The following is a 5945-nucleotide window of genomic DNA, read 5'->3' as shown; positions in this document are numbered from 1 at the left end:
TGCCCCAAACCGTATAATGCCCCCATAGCTGCTCCATACAGTATAATGCCCCCATAGCTGCCCCGTACAGTATAATACCCCCATAGCTGCCCCATACAGTATAATGCCCCCATAGCTGCCCCAAACCGTATAATACCCCCATATCTGCCCCATACAGTATAATGCCCCCATATCTGCCCCATACAGTATAATACCCCCATAGCTGCTCCATACAGTATCATGCCCCCATAGCTGCCCCATACAGTATAATGCCCCCATAGCTGCCCATACAGTATAATGCCCCCATAGCTGCCCCATACAGTATAATACCCCCATATCTGCCCCATACAGTATAATACCCCCATAGCTGCTCCATACAGTATCATGCCCCCATAGCTGCCCCAAACCGTATAATACCCCCATAGCTGCCCCATACAATATAATACCCCCATAGCTGCCCCATACAGTATAATACCACCATAGCTGCCCCATACAGTATAATACCCCCATAGCTGCCCCATACAGTATAATACCCCCATAGCTGCCCCATACAGTATAATGCCCCCATAGCTGCCCCAAACCGTATAATACCCCCATAGCTGCCCCATACAATATAATGCCCCCATAGCTGCCCCATACAGTATAATACCCCCATAGCTGCCCCATACAGTATAATGCCCCCATAGCTGCCCATACAGTATAATACCCCCATAGCTGCTCCATACAGTATAATACCCCATAGCTGCCCCATACAGTATAATACCCCCATAGCTGCCCCATACAGTATAATACCCCCATAGCTGCCCCATACAGTATAATGTCCCCATATCTGCCCCATACAGTATAATACCCCCATATCTGTCCCATACAGTATAATACCCCCATATCTGCCCCATACAATATAATGCCCCATAGCTGCCCTATACAGTATAATACCCCATAGCTGCCCCATACAGTATAATACTCCATAGCTGCCCCATACAGTATAATACCCCCATATCTGCCCCATACAGTATAATACCCTCATATCTGCCCATACAGTATAATGCCCCCATATCTGCCCCATACAGTATAATACCCCCATATCTGCCCCATACAGTATAATGCCCCCATATCTGCCCATACAATATAATACCCCCATATCTGCCCCATACAATATAATACCCCATATCTGCCCCATACAGTATTGTACCCCCATAGCTGCCCCATACAGTATAATACCCCCATAGCTGCCCCATACAGTATAATGGCCCCATAGCTGCCCCAAACCGTATAATACCCCCATAGCTGCCCCATACCGTATAATGCCCCCATAGCTGCCCCATACAGTATAATGCCCCCATAGCTGCCTCATACAGTATAATACCCCCATAGCTGCCCCATACAGTATAATACCCCCATAGCTGCTCCATACAGTATAATGCCCCCATATCTGCCCCATACAGTATAATACCCCATAGCTGCCCCAAACCGTATAATGCCCCATAGCTGCCCCATACAGTATAATACCCCCATATCTGCTCCATACAGTATAATACTCCATAGCTGCCCCATACAGTATAATGCCCCCATAGCTGCCCCATACAGTATAATGCCCCCATAGCTGCTCCATACAGTATAATGCCCCATAGCTGCTCCATACAGTATAATGCCCCCATAGCTGCCCCAAACAGTATAATACCCCCATAGCTGCCCATACAGTATAATACCCCCATAGCTGCCCCATACAGTATAATACCCCATAGCTGCCCCATACAGTATAATGCCCCCATAGCTGCCCCATACAGTATAATACCCCATATCTGCCCATACAGTATAATGCCCCATAGCTGCCCCATACAGTATAATGCCCCCATATCTGCTCCATACAGTATAATACCCCCATATCTGCCCCATACAGTATAATACCCCATATCTGCCCCATACAGTATAATGCCCCATAGCTGCCCATACAGTATAATACCCCCATAGCTGCCCCATACAGTATAATACCCCCATATCTGCCCCATACAGTATAATGCCCCCATAGCTGCCCCATACAGTATAATACCCCCATAGCTGCCCCAAACCGTATAATACCCCCATAGCTGCCCCATACAGTATAATACCCCCATAGCTGCCCCAAACCGTATAATGCCCCCATAGCTGCTCTATACAGTATAATACCCCATAGCTGCCCCATACAGTATAATACCCCATAGCTGCCCCATACAGTATAATACCCCATAGCTGCCCCATACAGTATAATACCCCCATAGCTGCCCCAAACCGTATAATATCCCCATAGCTGCCCCATACAGTATAATGCCCCCATAGCTGCCCCAAACCGTATAATACCCCCATAGCTGCCCCATACAGTATAATACCCCATATCTGCCCATACAGTATAATACCCCCATAGCTGCCCCAAACCGTATAATGCCCCCATAGCTGCTCCATACAGTATAATGCCCCCATAGCTGCCCCATACAGTATAATACCCCCATAGCTGCCCCATACAGTATAATGCCCCCATAGCTGCCCCAAACCGTATAATACCCCCATATCTGCCCCATACAGTATAATGCCCCCATATCTGCCCCATACAGTATAATACCCCCATAGCTGCTCCATACAGTATCATGCCCCCATAGCTGCCCCATACAGTATAATGCCCCCATAGCTGCCCCATACAGTATAATGCCCCCATAGCTGCCCCATACAGTATAATACCCCCATAGCTGCCCCATACAGTATAATACCCCCATATCTGCCCCATACAGTATAATACCCCCATAGCTGCTCCATACAGTATCATGCCCCCATAGCTGCCCCAAACCGTATAATACCCCCATAGCTGCCCCATACAATATAATACCCCCATAGCTGCCCCATACAGTATAATACCCCCATAGCTGCCCCATACAGTATAATACCCCCATAGCTGCCCCATACAGTATAATGCCCCCATAGCTGCCCCATACAGTATAATACCCCCATAGCTGCCCCATACAGTATAATACCCCCATAGCTGCCCCATACAGTATAATGCCCCCATAGCTGCCCCAAACCGTATAATACCCCCATAGCTGCCCCATACAATATAATGCCCCCATAGCTGCCCCATACAGTATAATACCCCCATAGCTGCCCCATACAGTATAATGCCCCCATAGCTGCCCATACAGTATAATACCCCCATAGCTGCTCCATACAGTATAATACCCCATAGCTGCCCCATACAGTATAATACCCCATAGCTGCCCCATACAGTATAATACCCCCATAGCTGCCCCATACAGTATAATGTCCCCATATCTGCCCCATACAGTATAATACCCCCATATCTGTCCCATACAGTATAATACCCCCATATCTGCCCCATACAATATAATGCCCCATAGCTGCCCTATACAGTATAATACCCCATAGCTGCCCATACAGTATAATACCCCCATATCTGCCCCATACAGTATAATGCCCCCATAGCTGCCCCATACAGTATAATACCCCCATAGCTGCCCCAAACCGTATAATACCCCCATAGCTGCTCCATACAGTATAATACCCCCATAGCTGCCCCATACAGTATAATACCCCCATATCTGCCCCATACAGTATAATACCCCCATAGCTGCCCCATACAGTATTATACCCCCATAGCTGCCCCATACAGTATCATGCCCCCATAGCTGCCCCATACAGTATCATGCCCCCATAGCTGCCCCATGCAGTATAATGCCCCCATAGATGCCCCATACAGTATAATACCCCATATCTGCCCACACAGTATAATACCCCCATATCTGCCCCATACAGTATAATACCTCATATCTGCCCCATACAGTATAATGCCCCATAGCTGCCCATACAGTATAATACCCCCATAGCTGCCACATACAATATATTACCCCCATAGCTGCTACATACAGTATAATACCCCCATAGCTGCCCCAAACCGTATAATACCCCATAGCTGCTCCATACAGTATAATACCCCCATAGCTGCCCCATACAATATAATACCCCCATAGCTGCTACATATAGTATAATACCCCCATAGCTGCCCCAAACCGTATAATACCCCATAGCTGCTCCATACAGTATAATACCCCCATAGCTGCCCCATACAATATATTACCCCCATAGCTGCTACATACAGTATAATACCCCCATAGCTGCCCCAAACCGTATAATACCCCATAGCTGCCCCATACAGTATAATACCCCCATAGCTGCCCCATACAATATAATACCCCCATAGCTGCTACATACAGTATAATACCCCCATAGCTGCCCCAAACCGTATAATACCCCATAGCTGCTCCATACAGTATAATACCCCATAGCTGCCCCATACAGTATAATACCCCCATAGCTGCCCCATACAGTATAATACCCCCATAGCTGCCCCATACAGTATAATACCCCCATATCTGCCCATACAGTATAATACCCCCATAGCTGCCCCATACAGTATAATGCCCCCATAGCTGCCCCATACAGTATAATACCCCCATAGCTGCCCCAAACAGTATAATACCCCCATAGCTGCCCCATACAGTATAATACCCCCATATCTGCCCCATACAGTATAATGCCCCCATAGCTGCCCCATACAGTATAATACCCCCATAGCTGCCCCAAACCGTATAATACCCCCATAGCTGCCCCATACAGTATAATACCCCCATAGCTGCCCCAAACCGTATAATGCCCCCATAGCTGCTCCATACAGTATAATACCCCATAGCTGCCCCATACAGTATAATACCCCATAGCTGCCCCATACAGTATAATACCCCATAGCTGACCCATACAGTATAATACCCCCATAGCTGCCCCAAACCGTATAATATCCCCATAGCTGCCCCATACAGTATAATGCCCCCATAGCTGCCCCAAACCGTATAATACCCCCATAGCTGCCCCATACAGTATAATACCCCATATCTGCCCATACAGTATAATACCCCCATAGCTGCCCCAAACCGTATAATGCCCCCATAGCTGCTCCATACAGTATAATGCCCCCATAGCTGCCCCATACAGTATAATACCCCCATAGCTGCCCCATACAGTATAATGCCCCCATAGCTGCCCCAAACCGTATAATACCCCCATATCTGCCCCATACAGTATAATGCCCCCATATCTGCCCCATACAGTATAATACCCCCATAGCTGCTCCATACAGTATCATGCCCCCATAGCTGCCCCATACAGTATAATGCCCCCATAGCTGCCCCATACAGTATAATGCCCCCATAGCTGCCCCATACAGTATAATACCCCCATAGCTGCCCCATACAGTATAATACCCCCATATCTGCCCCATACAGTATAATACCCCCATAGCTGCTCCATACAGTATCATGCCCCCATAGCTGCCCCAAACCGTATAATACCCCCATAGCTGCCCCATACAATATAATACCCCCATAGCTGCCCCATACAGTATAATACCCCCATAGCTGCCCCATACAGTATAATACCCCCATAGCTGCCCCATACAGTATAATGCCCCCATAGCTGCCCCATACAGTATAATACCCCCATAGCTGCCCCATACAGTATAATACCCCCATAGCTGCCCCATACAGTATAATGCCCCCATAGCTGCCCCAAACCGTATAATACCCCCATAGCTGCCCCATACAATATAATGCCCCCATAGCTGCCCCATACAGTATAATACCCCCATAGCTGCCCCATACAGTATAATGCCCCCATAGCTGCCCATACAGTATAATACCCCCATAGCTGCTCCATACAGTATAATACCCCATAGCTGCCCCATACAGTATAATACCCCCATAGCTGCCCCATACTGTATAATACCCCCATAGCTGCCCCATACAGTATAATGTCCCCATATCTGCCCCATACAGTATAATACCCCCATATCTGTCCCATACAGTATAATACCCCCATATCTGCCCCATACAATATAATGCCCCATAGCTGCCCTATACAGTATAATACCC

The sequence above is a fragment of the Rhinoderma darwinii genome, unplaced genomic scaffold, assembly GCF_050947455.1.
Source record: "Rhinoderma darwinii isolate aRhiDar2 unplaced genomic scaffold, aRhiDar2.hap1 Scaffold_778, whole genome shotgun sequence".
Classification (NCBI taxonomy): Eukaryota; Metazoa; Chordata; class Amphibia; order Anura; family Rhinodermatidae; genus Rhinoderma; species Rhinoderma darwinii.
The sequence above is the reverse complement of the archived record's forward strand: the minus strand, read 5'-3'. Positions refer to the sequence as shown.